A 19,623-nucleotide genomic window follows, 5' to 3' on the forward strand; every position below is an offset into this window, starting at 1 on the left:
ACAACCTATACATAATAAATAAATAAAATAAAAAAAAAAGAGGAGATATTTGTGAATCAATAATATTGACAAGAAACAAGTGTTTATCTCACGAGCTTTACCTTATAACAAGGGTTCAAAGCTTGTGATCGTAGAGAAATTGGATGCTGAAAATTGGAACATTATGAACAAGAAGTCAACATGAAAGCTTATATTGATGATAAAAGGGAGGGCAAATCAAGCATAGGCATTATTGTAGCATTGCTTAAGACCAAGTATACGTTCATTAATGGTAAAGTACAACAAATATATAAATAAGGCTTAATTACATTTCAACATCTTGTACCCACTTTTAAGATTCAAATGTTATACTTATTGTACACATAAATTGAAAAACTATAGCAAATAATAGGTACGTGGATTTTACGGAATTAAGGACATGTTTAATTTTACGTATACCTAACTTTTAATCCATAAAAATAAATTGTTGTTTCTTTGTTACTTAATACTCCGTATGTCACATAATCTAACGAAAATGTTTGTTTATAGAAGCTATATAAAAAGGTCATTTCCAAGCAGACGCATATCCAAATTACATTTATTACAAAATAAAAGTAAACAACCTCTAAATATGCTTAAATATTTACTAATATCTAACCAATGAGCATTTTTTAAATGAAAATAAAAATAATAATCGCAGCATTATAGTTAGAGTTGAAAATTAGCGCGGAAAAGTCGGTTAAATTGTGTAGATTATGTTTGGTGCTTAACCATTTTTTGACTATCTTACATGGAGCTGGTTTAAAATACGTGTGGTAGAGTGATAAATTTTTTTTTTCTTTATTAATTTACACAATTTTATACATATAGTCAGAAATCTAAAGAGTAAGTACCAAGTTACCAAGAATTAATATGTTTGATGTAGTATCACACCTATTAAACTTTTGCTTCAAATATACTTTGTTTATAAAGACAAATTAATTAGTTACGAGAAATAGAAACTGAATATGGTCAGAATTCTTCTATTTTGTATTAATGGACCTATTGAATTAGCTCACAAATCATCAAAGTAGTCCTACATAAATGTATAGGTAGTAGATTAACATAGACTTGCACATATAATTTTTTACCGGCAACACAACCATAACAAGGGAACATCACAAGCCACTTACACCCGCACGGCCGCACTAATATTTCATAACTCATTACCCACTAGACATAAGAAGAACAAGTGATCTAATGTTTCTGCCCGACACAAACACAGAGACATTAGGGTGTAATGCTATACCTCTCGATGATAAAGAAAAGCGAGTTAAAAGATTATTTGTCCTCAAACTCCAAATAACACGTCAATCTTTCTCGGTAAAAAACTATACCAAATGGTCGAAGCATAATGCATTAGAAGAAGGTAAGTCACTTTGTCGATGCATTAGACTTGCACGTATTCAACTTTTTACTTCTATTAATATATTAATATATAAGAATTATAAGTTAAAGTTTTATTATATTCTTACTTTATACAGGTAGAAAAAAATGACAAAAATTAAAGAGTAAAACTGAAATGTTAAAAAAATAAATGTAACAAGCATTTTTTCTTTAACCGTGTGATTTTCATCTCGAGACAATTAAATTGATACGGTTGAAGTATAAATTATAAATTGACTAAATTGTTGATAGATAATACTACGTAGATATATTTATCTATCAATAACGTTTAAACATTTTATTAATATTTTTTTATATTAATATTTTTCATATTAAAAGTGTCCATAAAAATTATTTAAAATTGCATGTATAGATCTAAATTTCAGCGTGGATGATCCCGATGTTTACACATGTTATGTGTTTGGTCCCTGCCTCTGACGAACGTTAGTCAAATTCCATTAAGTGACCTCATGTGCGTCACACATGAGGGTATCTTTGTCATTTTAGTATCATTTTCCCTAAATTTAGTCACTTCATCTTCTTCAATCTAAAAAGAACCCTAAATTGCTTTTCAAGAAATAAAAAAGAACCCTAAATTTCTATATATTCAGGATCAGAACCAACTTGTTTTCGATCAGTTCTTCAAATCCAAACTTCTTTTCAGTTCAACTACCCATTCTCATTCATTAACCTAATCATCTACCTAACCTTTTCACTCCCAATTTCATCAGCAACTTCATCAAAATTCTAAAATTACAATTACAAATCAATAAAATAACAAAACTATAAATTCCACTGCGAACATATTTAGATCAAAATCATAATACTCCAAATAGATCCCTTTCTAAATTTTAGACCTAGACATAATGAGTCTGAATGTCTCATACATTAGCTAAAAAATCTAAAATTCATATGTTATCGCATATTGTATCGGTTTACACGCCCTACCCATGAATTCGATTTCTTGTTCACAAATTGAAAATCAAATCAATCATAATTTACACTCCATACCCATGAATCGTTTTCTTGTTCGATATCCTCTTCACTCCATAACCATGAATCGATTTCTTGTTCGATGTCCTCCTCTTCCATCGATACCGTATCAATTTCGCCGGAGTCTGTACACGACGTTGGTTGAAGGTTCCGAAAGATCCGCCGGTGGTGGTGGCTGTGCGCAACGGCTGTCCGTCAGCTCCGCTGTAAGTCCATTTTTTGGATTTCGTTTTTTCCCGTTATTTTGTACACGACATCGTGTGCAAATGTGCAATTCAGCAACTCAGTTTAACCTTTAATTGTACCATAAATGGTGGTGGCTAAATTAAATTAAATTTGTTTTGTCTTTTTTTTGTTCTGTTTTTTTTTTTGTTTTTGTTTTTTTTTTTATAAACTGGTTAAGTTTATGAACTGGAAAATATTATAATAATACAAATAAAAACAACCACCGCTAGCGTGCTTTGCGGCCTCACAAAAACCACACACCAAAAACTGGTTAAGTTAACACACTGGTTTTCTGTTTATAATTGTTTTTGAGGTTTACATTTATAGAGTCGATAGGAATCTTACTTTAAGACTTCATATACATATAATAATGTTTTGAGTTTGTTTTGGAGTTAGATTCTGAGAAAAAGTAATGATATTAAGTTTGGAATTGTGTTTTTCTTAATAGAAAATGGATAGTGTATTTTGATAAGAACGAGGATAAAGAACTCGCACTTCGCTGCGGGATGATTTTAATTGATTAACTGAACATTTAAAAACAAAACGGTTAACGGTTAATTTATTAAACGTTTAAAAAATATATGAATGAAAATATAAGGTGAAAAAGGAAGTGAATACATTATGGTCTGAGTTAGACGCTTAAAAAAGAGATTAACGGTTGGTTAAGTTAATATTTAAAAAATATGAAATGAGAATAAAAAAATTGGTAAAAAACAATGGCGTTTTACAGTAGTTATAGCGTAAGGAAAAAAAATTGAGAAAAGAGTTATTTTTTTAAATTTTAATACATTTAAAAAAAAATATTAATACAATTAATTTTAAAAAATATTAATATAGTTAATTTTTTAAAAGATATAACCAATATTAATACAAAATAAATTTATACCTTCTAATGTTCTTGGGCGAAAATTAAATCTATTTAGCTCTTTAATGTTGATGGATCAAAACATGATCTTAACATAAAAGGTATTCAAGATTGATTCATTTATCCTATATACTAAACCACGACCAAATTTTGGTCGTTTATTCACCATCAAAACGACATCACCATCCCCCCCCCCCCCCCCTCCGCTTCCTTCCTTCAACTTTGTTCACTTCTCAAATCTTTCAGGGTAAAAATCGTAAATTCGTTAATTTGTTAAATTAACTTAAACCCGAATTTTCAACGGTCCATATCTTCCCGCTCGTCGCGAGTTAAATTTTACCGAGTTCACTGTTCAACTCGAAATAATTTTACGAACAAAACGCAACTAGCTATGCGCGAAACGAACTGTTTTTATAATACGATAAATATTTCGAGATATTTTTCACATATACGTACACGTATAATAAACAACCTAAACTAACCACATCATTTCGATGGTTCTGTTCCCTATTTATGTGATTTTTATGGCGTTAAAAACGCGGAGTCCATTACGTATACTATGTACTAACCAGGTGTTTCCAAACATACCTGTAGCAACGCGTTTTTAAATCTGTAAATACATAACGCTACGTTAAAACCAAAAAGCCCCGCCGCATCGTGCGGGCTGGTATTTTTCTAGTTTACCACTAATCCATTTTTAAAAAAGTTTTGCATATATAACCTCACTTATCTGAATCCTAAACCAAACTCACTTTTTATCTTTCTCTCTAAATTAACTTTTTAGTTAAGAATATCCTCTTCATTTTTATCTCCCTCTTTACCCAGGAAATCTTTCAACCTACACCCCTCCAAATACACGCTATCCATCCCTACCTATCATGGCTAAATGTCATCCTCTTACGTATCTGAACTCTGTTCACCACGAAATCTCCTTCGTCAGGTTGAAGGCGGTTTTGCCAGAGATCGTTGGATATTAACGGGGGTGGTGATCGTTGGTCATGCCGGTGGCGACGTCGACGGTGATTTTCGCCGGAGATTAACGGCGGTGGTGGCGAGAGAGGTAGAATGTAGTGGTCAACGATGGTTACTACGTGGGTGTTAGTTGCTGGGTAAAAAATGACATGTAAAAAATGTGTATTATACCCCTGTAAACAAAGGCATTGCAGAAAAGGAAACCTGTAAACGAAGGCATTGCAGATTAATGACGTGGTTTCACGGGTCATTAAGTTAAATGACCTTGTCATTTACATTCACTTTATATCTAATACATATCATTAAACTGTTTCGTTTAAACAAACTCGTAGTTCTACGGGTCATTTCACTAGTTAATATGACAACTTCTAACATTCTCTCTTCTAATCTTTTAATATTTTTTTAAGACGATGTCTCAAAGTATAATGAATATTGAACTTGATATCCAGTAGGGATTCCCAAATCACGACCTTTGAGTTTTTCTACCACTCATTTTAAATTTCAATTATTGTTTATGATTTTAATTATTACTTTGGTAATGTAAATAAAAAATTAGTTCTTGTATTCGTCTTATTATTAATAGTATTAATAAAATAATATTATATTAGTTACTTATACTTATTATTAGGGGCAAATGATCCGAAAAGGTAATGTAAGTTACCCAATTTGACAATCAAGGTAACCCCCAATTTGCACAAGCCCGAAAAGGATTTCAATTTAATTTTTGCGCAGGAAAAGGATTACGTGTTAAAAAATTTTAAAATTGAGGTAATCTTCGTCAAATTCATTAACGATCGTTAGTTAAAAATACACGTTTGGTCCCTGAAATTTCTTAAAAGTTGTATCATCAATACATCACCATCATCAAAATCTTAAAACATCGCAATCTTGCATCAGTTCACCTCCAATTTAACTTTTCTTCTCACATTTAAAAATCAAAACTAAACCGGACCTCTAAGATCTAACAAATATTATAATCAAAATTACACATTCAAAATTCAAATGTCACACGTCATATACAAAAGTCCAAATCCAAATCTCACAAAACTCAACATTAAACTTTCAGATCTGATGTAAGCGGCTTGGGGGTTGCGTTTTATGTGACAACCCGAAAATTTCCAACCAAATTTAAACTTTAATCTTTATATGTTTCCGACACGATAAACAATATTTGTTAAGTTAAATTTAAAGAATTTTAAACTATGTTCATACATTCATTCAACCTCGACCAAGTTCCAACGATTCACGAACCATTAAACGAATATGATTATATATGTATATGTGTATATATATTATAACTTGAAACGTAAACAAAATATTAGATTAAATACTTTACATGATTGTATCTGTTTCAAAATGTTTATCAATGGAATTAGAAGATAAGATCAAATGATTGAATTATCAGATATATTGAATTATGATTACAAGTCTCTGTTGAAAGGCCCACGTTGATTTGAGATATCTTTCCATTTTAACAATATTCGGAAAATGGTAAAGTGATTTATAAATAAGAACAAATTGTCAATCATTGAGAACTAGACATAGGATAGTGGAAGATTGAATCTCATAAAGACTCGATTGATCTATTTAGTTTCAAACGTACAAAAACGTTTTCAGTTTAAAAAGAACTTATTATTAAAACGTATATAACTTTTATAAATATCTAGAACCACTTCTGACAACTCATTACTTAACTAGAATGATAAAGATAACGATATTTATATTTTATTTTATTAAATATATATAACGATTTAAATTAATATTATATATATTTATACGCGTATTATACGTACATAGTTTTATACTTTTACTATACTTAAACTTTACCTTTACTTTATTTTTACTTTACTTTAACTTTAATAATTCACTTTAATAATTCATACTTTAATAATTTACTTTAATAATTCATACTTTAATAATTCATACTTTAATAATTCACTTTAATAATTCATACTTTAATAATTCGCTTTAATAATTCATACTTTAATAATTTAAAAAACTATTATAAATAGAATTCAATAGGTTTCATTATTTCATAGAAACTTGAAAATATTTTTCTCTAAACTCTCTCAATCGATTTACATATATATATTTACTCCGTATTATTTCAAGATATTATTAGTATACATAAAATATTACGACGGAGTGCTGTCCGAGTGATTTCGAAATTGTTTTTAGAGTAGGATAGGATTAAGGAAATTATGGGTTATAGCTATGGAGGTGATTGAGTATGGTTCATGGGTATGCTCGTGAGGTCAATATAGTGTTTATCATTTCCGTTGCGTCTACGTACCTTTCCTGCAATATTGAATCTCAATATTGATACGTGAGTTCATTTGCTCCCTTTTTACTCATTACATTTTTGGGCTGAGAATACATGCAAATGCTTTATTAACTGTTTTACAATATTTATATGCGTGAGTTTCATTTGCCCTTTTTACTCTTTACATTTTTGGGCTGAGAATACATGCAAATGCTTTATTAACTGTTTTACAATATTTATATGCGTGAGTTCATTTGCTCCCTTTTAATCTTTACGTTTTTGGGTTGAGAATACATGCAAATGCTTTATTAACTGTTTTACAATATTTATATGCGTGAGTTTCATTAATCCTTTTTTAAATGCTTTTGCAATATATATTTTTGGGACTGAGAATACATGCGATGTTTTTATAACTGTTTTACGAAATAGACACAAGTAATTGAACTACATTATATGGTTGAATGATTGAAATCGAATATGCCCCTTTTTATTAAGTCTGGTAATCTAAGAATTAGGGAACAGACACCCTAATTGACGCGAATCCTAAAGATAGATCTATTGGGCCTAACAAACCCCATCCAAAGTACCGGATGCTTTAGTACTTCGAAATTTATATCATGTCCGAAGGAGGATCCCGGAATGATAGGGGATATTCTTATATGTATCTAGTTAATGTCGGTTACCAGGTGTTCACCATATGAATGATTATTTTTGTCTCTATGCATGGGACGTATATTTATGAGAACTGGAAATGAAATTCTTGTGGTCTATTAAAATGATGGAAATAATTGATTATGATAAACTAATGAACTCACCAACCTTTTGGTTGACACTTTAAAGCATGTTTATTCTTAGGTGTTAAAGAAATCTTTCGCTGTGCATTTGCTCATTTTAAAGATATTACTTGGAGTCTTTCATAGCATATTTCGAAGAACGTTGCATTCAAGTCATTGAGTTCATCAAAGATTATTATTAAATCAATTTATAGTTGGATAGTGGATATTATGAAATGGTATGCATGCCTGTCAATTTTCGATGTAAAGAAAGTTTGTCTTTTAAAAATGAATACAATGTTTGTAAAATGTATCATATAGAGGTCAAATACCTCGCAATGTAATCAACTATTGTGAATCGTTTATAATGTATATGAACGGGTCCTTTCAGTTGGTATCAGAGCGGTGGTCTTAGCGAACCAGGTCTGCATTATTGTGTCTAACTGATAAGTCGATAGGATGCATTAGTGAGTCTGGACTTCGACCGTGTCTGCATGTCAAAAGTTTTGCTTATCATTTTGTGTCGAAAATTAACTACTTATCATCCTCAGGAAATTACCTGCTTATCATTTTTAGTCTAAGACACGTCTTGCTGCATTGATTGCATGAATAGTGTATAGACAAAAATTCATATCTTAGCATATCTGCTAAATCATATCTTATCGTATCTGTTACTTTAAACTTTGCCTGACATATCCCGCAAAGTCCTCCGTAATCTACAAAATCTTTTGATCTCTATATAATTAGAATACCATCCGTTAGCCAAAATCATTTCATATAAAATCCTTTATCCAATCGTACGAAACGGAATTCGTCATCAGTTCAAGTCACTCAGATTCCGAAATGGAATCCCATTCAAGCTCCGAAAGCAGTGTGACCGAAATAGATCAACCAATCAGTCATCACCTATTCTGGATGAATTGGAGATGGGTTCGTAGCCTCCTCAATCATTGGAGACAAGAAGAAAGTGATCCCTTCCATCCACCGCATTGCCCTCTTGACGAAGAACCTGAAGCACTTACCGGTGAACCTGTCCGAAACACCATTTTCTCGCTCATTTCCAGAGTATCTCGTCACGATTATATATTACATCAAATTTTAGATTTTATTTATCCGCTCGTCCGAACCGACAATCACCCCGGTGTAATAGAAGAAGTCAACGAGCTTCGCGCTCGGATAGTGGCTTTGGAGAATATGGTGCAGAGATTACAAACACCAGCAGCAGCATCAGCAGCATAACCAGTACCACCATCATCAACACCAACAGTACCATTACCATCTTCAACCACAACCGCGTCGTAAACCTCAACTTCACAATCTGTCCCACGAGCATCAACATCATACGCACCATAGATACCAAGGAGTACCAACAACAATAACTGACGAAGTATTAATTCATAACTTCAATGGAGAAACATTTCCGCGGTGATTATGTAATCTCTAAAGTCTTAGAGATTATCTAATCTAGCCCTAACCATAAATCAGTTAAGCGAACCAAAATGATAGAAGGAAGAGTAGAAACCCTGACAAAAATGGTGTGTGATTAACAAGCTAAACTTGCTTTACCAACAACATCAACAGTACCGTCAGCGTTACCAGCATCGTTAGTACAGTCAACATCCAAATCAACAACACCGATAACATCACAAACTCCATCAGTTCAAGAATCACTGTGGACATCATTACGAATCAATAACGTGTATATTGTATCAACGAGTTATGAAGAATTAACTCATTCCCTCTGAAGAAATTATATGTATATTATATATATATATATATATATATATATATATATATATATATATATATATATATATATATATATATATATATATATATATATATATATATATTTTTGAAATAAATCTTTCCATGCTAAGCTATTGTGTGTGAATCTTAACTACTCGGTTAATTCATATTACAAATATGCAATAATGTACGTCCTTCGGCCACAACTTAACCAGCGTTAACTACAATCTCTGTCACAATTCAACAAATTCCAATTCATAATAAATCAAGTATATATTTGATTTTACACTTTCATCATCGATGTACCCGAAACTTTTCAGATAACATCATTCGTACTTTGCGAAATTCACAAGAATTCCACGAACCGAACATCATACATCAACGAATAACGAAGTATTGATTCATAATTTCAATGTCATTAAAGAAATACTGCGTAAAAGTTATGTACTTTTTAAAGCCTTTAGGAATTATTCAATTCTAGTTTCAACCGTAAATCTAATGAGTTTAATTTAACATTAACTCATTAAATCTATGTTACATCTGAAGAAAATATACATATATATATTTTCATAAAGACTGTAATAAAATTCTTTTGTACAAAATATTAATTGTGAAATTTTTTTTTTAACGGGTAGGTAATACCTGAGAGATATATAAATTCACAATTAATATGTTACATTCTTCGAATCTGATTCAGCAAATCATCCATTATACTCCCTACTTTCACAACAATATACATTCTTTTATAGAAATCAAAACAACCATACTCATTCAAAATTTAATTACATATTCTGATTTTGAAATCACAAAATTCAACTTGAGATATGACCAAAATCATCACTCTTAGATCCTTACATCTTTCACAAGCTATATTTTGAATTCAAAACTGTGTTAGAACATCAAATGTATGTTAACGATTACAATCTGTGTTCAAACCCTTCAAAAATTTCTGAAGACACTTCGAATGATGAGCAATCGAGATGATGATCCAACCACATGTTACCCACAGTTATGTACCCGAAAAACTATTGAAACCAAAGTAAAAGTTTAAACAACGTATCCACGTCAGATTCTTTGGCATTTATTAGCAAAAATAACTTTGCGACTCCTATTCAAAGTAGCCAGTTTTGTCACAACTCCAGCAAGTCAACTTCGACTTTTTAGTTAGACTAACCTTATTATAACCTTGAGATATACACCATCGTTACCAGGGAACCTTTTACATTCCACCACATTATTAGCAGATGTACCAACAACTTCATTACCCTTTGACTTTAGCCTCTCCAAAAAGTCATTATAATTATTCATTGAAACCCCATCATTTACTCATTCGCATCTTGTAATGAGAATTGCCATACGAATCATTGGAAATTAGCAATCAGTATTTTAAAATCTCGCAGCATGTCTACGCCAACAGTTATATGTGTATATATAACGTCTATCTTCTGGACTTAATTGGAATGTGAAGTTTCTGAAAAACACTCCGAACTACGAATTGGTTTTCCGAAAATGGAAAAAAATGCTGATGAAGCAGCAAAAACTATAAACGACTTTAAACGGTAAAAGCTGGATGATAATGATGAAGTGTGCTGGCAAAGCACATAAAAAGAGAAGTTTTGGAACTGGAAAACGGATTGAGCAAAGTAGGAAGGAGGCTGTGGACAAATTACAAAGACTGAACCTGACTTCAAAGAATCCAAATGATTCAGTACCTGCTGAAGTCATTAACGAATACCTTGCTCCTGACTCTAAACCCCTGCGGACAATATTCTTCGTCATCCTCTGATATTAGAAATTCTAAAATATGATCATATCTTTCATTATAAATATCCTCCATATTTCTGAAGATATTTTCTTAATTTTTCTTATTTGAAATCATTTACCTCTTCGCACTATCTGTATTACATCATAAAAGAAACTATTTTAGTTTCTAAATTCTGAAACATTCAAGTTTAAAATAGGAATATTTTGAAGTAGTGTTGGGAACTGAAGCATGAATTAGCATAATATAATGACACTTGATCAATGTGATTATATTACAGTAAGTCATGCTGAGTTTCTAAATGGAACGTGATGATTCACAGATCATAACATCATCACGTGCCATGTTATACGACTCTTGTATTCTATTTAACCTCTAAAATATCAAGAAAATATTTCTTGATGATTCGGCCTTTTCCAAGGTATTCTAGTAATTTGACAAGTCAAGATCGTGCCATCACAATTTCCTTCCTAGAACATTAACAATGTTCATTCTGAAATTCATATCTGAGAATTCTGGACCATTACAAGCGGTGCTTAATCGCAAGAAGAAGAAACGAAAGGACAAAACTCCGAAATAGAAATTGGGGTATAAATTGCAGCAAATAAAAGAGAGCATTAACTGTGAATGATAATGATTATAGAAGACAGAAGCAGAGACTTTGAAATATAAGGGAACATATAAAGCCCAACGACAAACCAGAAATTATAAACCATATATATCGATGCATATAGCAATATAAAGACACGGGAGAACTAGAAATACTATAAACCCAAGAGTATAGTATAAGTAAATAGATTCTTCCGGCGGTAGATGAAAAAGAAGAATGACCGATATGAAAGTTAGAAGTATATCGAGAATCAGAACTGGATGGAGCATATTGATGAATACTTTAAAATATGAGTTGAGGGGGAAAGAATAGAAGGTGATGAAACATGACTAGGAACTTAGAAATCAACAGATTTAACTCACACAATGGCGGAATAAGTGAATCAAACCCTCTAGTGAATAGGTAAAGTTTTTTTTTTGATTAATTTAGTCAAACCACAACTAAATCAAGTGTGATTAGATCAACACCTAGAGCTATTATTCACCACCTGGGTGATTTGGACTGAGAGAGAATCGGAGGAGCTCACTAGATCTGAGTGTGTGTAACAAATGAGAGGCTTAACCTAAAATGAAGAACATAAGACTTTATATACCCCTGCTGTTGACTCACCCATACGATTCATTCATCACACGTACGAGTTGGCTTCATCAGCCGTACGGGTGATCACTCACTCGTGTCTTCTCATTTAGGTTGTAATTGTGACTTAGCTCAGCATCAACCGTGCGTATGAGCCTGTCAGCCGTACTAGTGAGGCTTCACTCGTACGTCTGACTAAGTCTAACATAGTCAAACATCTAAATCTCGTTCCTGCAGTTCCTGTAACCACATACAAACACGGATAGGATAATAACGAGCAATCATGGTGGCCTGTAAACTATTGTACCTGCAATGGATGTGGGTAGATGTCTAGGGACGTGCATAAAATGCATCAACAGAAGGTGTGAGTTGTAAGGAAACGAAGGAGGTGAATTTATAAGAAAATCTCCGACAGAATAATTAAAATGGACGATCGCATTTAAAGCAGATCCTAATTCCCTTGATTACCGGAGAGTCAAATCTTATTAAGAAGATTTTCTTCAAATCCCTTGAAATCTGGGAATCAATCATATCTACGTCAAATGATAAGATGAATCTACACTTACTCATTTCACTCTTCTATGTTAGCTTCATTCGTACTCTTCATATAAATGGATTGTTTATCCAAATTATTCGCTGATGATAAAACTCTAAGTTTCAGCCCGTATGCATCATAAAAACATACTTATTATCATTCACGACCTTTCCACTCAAATTTCGGGACGAAATTTCTTTAACGGGTAGGTACTGTGACAACCCGAAAATTTCCAACCAAATTTAAACTTTAATCTTTATATGTTTCCGACACGATAAGCAATATTTGTTAAGTTAAATTTAAAGAATTTTAAACTATGTTCATACATTCATTCAACCTCGACCAAGTTCCAACGATTCACGAACCATTAAACGAATATGATTATATATGTATATGTGTATATATATTATAACTTGAAACGTAAACAAAATATTAGATTAAATACTTTACATGATTGTATCTGTTTCAAAATGTTTATCAATGGAATTAGAAGATAAGATCAAATGATTGAATTATCAGATATATTGAATTATGATTACAAGTCTCTGTTGAAAGGCCCACGTTGATTTGAGATATCTTTCCATTTTAACAATATTCGGAAAATGGTAAAGTGATTTATAAATAAGAACAAATTGTCAATCATTGAGAACTAGACATAGGATAGTGGAAGATTGAATCTCATAAAGACTCGATTGATCTATTTAGTTTCAAACGTACAAAAACGTTTTCAGTTTAAAAAGAACTTATTATTAAAACGTATATAACTTTTATAAATATCTAGAACCACTTCTGACAACTCATTACTTAACTAGAATGATAAAGATAACGATATTTATATTTTATTTTATTAAATATATATAACGATTTAAATTAATATTATATATATTTATACGCGTATTATACGTACATAGTTTTATACTTTTACTATACTTAAACTTTACCTTTACTTTATTTTTACTTTACTTTAACTTTAATAATTCATACTTTAATAATTTACTTTAATAATTCATACTTTAATAATTCATACTTTAATAATTCACTTTAATAATTCATACTTTAATAATTCACTTTAATAATTCATACTTTAATAATTTAAAAATCTATTATAAATAGAATTCAATAGGTTTCATTATTTCATAGAAACTTGAAAATATTTTTCTCTAAACTCTCTCAATCGATTTACATATATATATTTACTCCGTATTATTTCAAGATATTATTAGTATACATAAAATATTACGACGGAGTGCTGTCCGAGTGATTTCGAAATTGTTTTTAGAGTAGGATAGGATTAAGGAAATTATGGGTTATAGCTATGGAGGTGATTGAGTATGGTTCATGGGTATGCTCGTGAGGTCAATATAGTGTTTATCATTTCCGTTGCGTCTACGTACCTTTCCTGCAATATTGAATCTCAATATTGATACGTGAGTTCATTTGCTCCCTTTTTACTCATTACATTTTTGGGCTGAGAATACATGCAAATGCTTTGTAACATCCCGCATTTTTCCGTTAAACTATTTTAACGCCCGTCTTTTTCTTTCTAGATAATGCCCTTCGTATCTAGATTCGTATCCTTTGTTATGTAACGTTTTAAATATCCTCGTTATCGAATTTCAATATCTCCCGTACTCCCGTGTAACTTAAAATATTCGATCGGTTAAATCCCGCACCCGCTTTGAAACTCGAGGGACCGGAGTTGCCAAATGGGCAAACTAGTTGACTAGGTCAACTAGTCAACCCATTTTTCATTTCATCATCTCTCTCTCTCTTTCTCTCTACCAAGAACACACACACAAAAACCCATTCCATTCATTCATCATCTAAATTCAATCTTGGAAGCTCACAACAAATCCGACTGCATATTCTTGATCCTCTCATCATCCTCTTCGATTTGATACTAACTTCATTGATTTTGGGTAACATTTCTAAAACACTAGATTTCTTTAAATTCGTGTTCTTGACTTAAAAGTTTGTTAATTAGTGTCTATGGCTCATTGTGATGTCGTGTATGTAATTTGTATGCTCGATTTGTTGTTTTTGGTGTAACTAGTTCATTATGAAAATTGCTTGCTAAATCCTTGATTTTGGATGATCAAATGTTGTTAGATTGTTAAAGTGCATGTTTTAAAAGTGTTACTAGTATCTTTAGCTTCGTTTTGATGTATAGGTTGATTAAGGAAACATCAAACTCATGACTATTGATTTTTGTGAATTTTCGTTAGAGTTTGATAGACTTTAAATGAACTTTTGATGATTTGAATGCCATGAAATGTTGTTAGTAAGTGTTTAGTTGTATTACATGTTTCATTACCTTCAAAACGGCATATCATATGTATAAATTGGATTCCCGAAACTTGAATTGCAATTGATGAACTTGAAACCTTGTTTTGGAACATTTAACGAACTTTCGACGAGATTTTTGTTGTCTAAAATGATAAATTTGATTTAGGAAATGTATCTAGTTGTGTTCCTTGTCGAAAGAGCTTTCCGGTGATATAAAATACATGTCTTAATTGTTTGCGGATCATAAACTAGGATTGATTGAAGTTTGGCTCGTGTCTTGTGTTTTCTGCAAACAGAGCCTGGAAACCCCCTTGGACGCCGTCTAGCACCTCAGGACGCCGTCCCACCTTTTGAAACGGGACGCCGTCTAGCTCATCAGGACGCCGTCCCAGTCTTCAAAACAGGACGCCGTCCAGATATATGGGACGCCGTCCCAATAGCCTAAAACTGGCTGTTTGTTTTGGTCATTTGACATGAAAATGTTTGCTATGCTACGGACCTCCGATTAACATGAAACTTGGCCAACATGCTCATATATGATTATATAACTTAGAAAAATTGTCGAAAATCCAACCCGACCCCGTTGACTTTTCTGTTGACTTTGACCCGACCAAGTTGACTTTTAATCAAACTTAACCAAATACTTATACAACCTTTCTAACATGCTTATTTACTTGTATCTTGCATGAAACTTGACAATTTGATTCACATGCTACTTAATCGAGTCGTAACGAGCCATAGGACTAATTGAACAACTTTGACCGATCGTGTTTACCGTTATTTGATACAACCTAATTGTTTAGGTCAAGACTAGCTTTGTCTTCGCACGCGTTTACTTGTTGAAGTACTTTATACTCGTGCACTCGAGGTGAGATCATAGTCCCACCTTTTCAACAATTTTTATTCTTTTAAATCGTGGGCTGAGAAAACATATACATTACATATTTATATACATTTCACATGTATATATACTTTTCATACTTTTATACTTTGAACACAAATACGAATACAAAGATACAGACGAGTTAGAACAAAAGTCCTCAATCCAATTATCATTAGTTCCACTTGCAGGGTGTAAGTGTAAGCGAGTGATTATGTTGTGTGGCCATACGGGTTTAACGAACCCTCATTCAGACGGTTCGCTACCGTTAGTGGATGAAATATAATTTCAACGTGCATAGTGTATGTTCTAACACTATATTCAAAATTCAGAGGGAAGATTCAGTTAAGTTTTGGTAATTGGGTGCTCGTGATACAGACAACATCCTTTGGGATGTATACGCTTGATATTCACTTTATACTAAATCTTGTGGTTTACAAACACATCTTTAGAGATGTATACGCCTTGATACTAAACCTTGTGATTCAAAATATACTTTTACAAATACATTTATGATCTCACCAACGTTTTCGTTGACAGATTTCTATGTTTTTCTCAGGTCTTGCACGATATGTGATACATGCTTCCGCTCATTATTTGATACTTGCATTGGATGTCGAGTATACATGCTTTTCGTGGAACGTCTTTTGACTTTACTTTAAACTGTGTCGCCTGGATTTCAATCGTACTTATAACGTTGTAACTTAACTTTTGGTTGAACAATTCTTGTAAACTTTGAAACAATCTTTATTTTGAAATGAAGGCGACATATTTTGGTCAAACGTTATCTTAAAGACTTATAATCAGGTAATGGGACCCACGTAGCCGACGCCGTCACTTGACGATTTGTCGGGGTCGCTACAGTTGGTATCAGAGCCTTGGTTGTAGGGATTTAGAGTTCATTTGTGTCCACCCCGAGTCATAGGGTACATAGGTGAATCTAGACTACAACCGGCATATAGACTGAAGTAGGAATTACTTGACTATTTGTGCATTTATACTCGAACTCTTCTATCATATCTAACTCGTATTCGATCTTGATCTTACGTTGATAAATTTTGTTGATGCGCCACCTTGACTTTATGAAGTAATGTTAAATGCACATGAAAATCAGGGTAATATAATTTCCGGGATTATATTACGGTGATTCACATGGACATTCCGACATTATGACATAAAGAATTTAGGGCGAGTCAAGGAAAATTTTCTCTCTATCCTTAATCCATACTCCGGTTAGTATTGTTGAAAATACTAACCAACGATATTCTTGTGTCTTGAAGGAACAATGGCTCCTCGTCGTGTACGCCGCAATGAAACTCCCGAACAAGCTCTCGAACGGATGATAGCTACCGCCGTAGATGCGGCCATGGCCGGTCACTCATCCAACAACAATAATAACAACAACAACAACGACAACAACAACAACAATGGAGCCGGAAACTCAAACGAGGGATGCTCCTATAAAGCTTTCATGGGGTGCAAACCTCACACTTATGATGGAACCGGGGGACCGGTCGTGCTCACCCGATGGTTTGAGCAAACGGAAGCCGTCTTTAGCATAAGCGATTGTCGGGACCAAGACAAGGTCAAATACTCCACTCACACTTTCTCCGGAATTGCTCTAACATGGTGGAACACCTATGTTCAATCGGTGAGTACCGATGAAGCTCATGCCCTCTCTTGGGCCGATCTAAAGGAAAAGATGATTGTTGAATATTTTCCGCGCGAAGAAACCCGAAAGCTTGAGGAAGAACTAAGAGCTTTGAAAGCGGTCGGAAACGATCTTAAAGCTTATAATCAACGCTTCGCCGAACTATCCTTGATGTGTCCTAATCTTGTTAACCCCGAATCTCAAAGGATTGAGCTCTACATGCTCGGTCTTCCAAAAAGCATCAAACAAGGGGTGATGTCATCCAAACCCACTACTCATCAAGCCGCTATGAACATGGCTCGCCAACTAATTGAAACGGTTGACGAAATCGTAGTTCCGGCACCTAAGGCCGAGGATAAATCGGGCGGCAACAAAAGAAAGTGGGAACCCTCTCAATCAAGCAACAACAACTTTGCTAAGAAGCCTTACACCTCCGACGGCAAGAGGGGTTATACCGGACACCTACCGTATTGTAACGAGTGCTACAAACATCATTTAGGCGAATGTGGCAAACCATTTTGCTTGAAGTGTCAAAGAAGTGGCCATGTAGCCCACGATTGTAGGAATACCGCTCCCGTCGCCCAAAAGGAGCACAATGCACCCAAGACGGGTGTTTGTTTTGAATGTGGCCAACCGGGTCATTTTAGGAGTGCGTGCCCAAATAAGAAAATCAACCCCAACGCACGCCGTTAAACTTTCAACATCAACGCCTAGGATGCCCGAGACGACGATGGACTAGTCACGGGTATGTTTCTTCTCGAAATTCTCACGTTTCATGTTTATTCGATTCGGTTACCGTTAGACATTTTATAAACAAGTCTTTGACTCGTGCTCTTTACATTCCACTTTTTCCCCTAGATACTACTTAGACGATTTAAGTGACCAACGGAAAATATTGTGTGCCTATAAATTTTATTGGAGGATATACGTTAAGACTTTTGACTTGACACCTATAGAACTAGGGAGCTCGAAACCTATTCGTAAAAAAAAAAAAAAAAAAAAAAAAAAAAAAAAAAAAAAAATTGTTTCCCCATCACCTTGTATAGATTATTGTGAACTGAGTAATTTTCGGTTGGAAAACCGATACCCTCTCCCTCGCACCCATGACCTCATGATTTCTTGCATGAGTCCCGTGTGTATTCCAAAACGACCTCCGTTCCAGTTATCATCAATTGGGGGTTAAGTGAGACGATGTCTCCTAAGTCATTTTCGAACTCGCAACGTTAGTTGTAAATCTCTCTTGGCACCGTTTGATTTATTTAGGACTCCGTCCGTATTCATGAACCTCCTAAATCACGTATGCAACTTATCTAGACAAATCTGTTATCGTATTTATAGATGACGTCTTAACTTATTTAAGTAAAGAAGGAAAACGAACAACATCACTATCTTACGCTCGAACTTTTGAGAAAAGAGCAACTTTATACCAAATTCTCCGAGTGAGAATTTCTGTTGAACGAAGTCCAAATTTTCTAGACCATAATGTTAATGGTCAATGCATTACAATCAATCTCGAAATCAAGCCACATGTAATCAGGAAACTCTCCCCACTCAGACTTGTATTCGTAAAATCTTAGACCTCGTCTGTTATTACCAAAGACTCAATTCTGACTTTTCTCGTGTTACACGACTTTTAAACTTGTTAACTCACTAAGGAAAAACCATAAACCTCTACGTGCCCGAATCTTGAGCGTGATTCTTCACACCAACATTTCTAGTTAAATTCGTTATTTTGCACGAAGAAGTCGAATACTAAATTGTGGATCCGATCAATTTTCTCGTCATCACGTACCACACTACATACCTCTGATATTTCACCATTTCTGTCTGATATTACTGGAATTTAAGATAACACACAATCCAACGATACTTCACTCTTCTTTGACTTAACGCCCTTGTGTTTCTGATAACCGGTCAACTATTATTCAACCCCGAACTATACAACTACGTGTACTACCTCGTTTCTCTTTCAGACTTCAACTTTTGACAACTAGAGGCACGTTATGGCAACCTCGAGATGCAAGCTCATCCTATTCTAAGTCCTCATTTCACTCCTATCTTTATCGCTCGCATTTTCGT

This window comes from Rutidosis leptorrhynchoides, chromosome 1, assembly GCF_046630445.1.
Source record: "Rutidosis leptorrhynchoides isolate AG116_Rl617_1_P2 chromosome 1, CSIRO_AGI_Rlap_v1, whole genome shotgun sequence".
Taxonomy (NCBI): domain Eukaryota; kingdom Viridiplantae; phylum Streptophyta; class Magnoliopsida; order Asterales; family Asteraceae; genus Rutidosis; species Rutidosis leptorrhynchoides.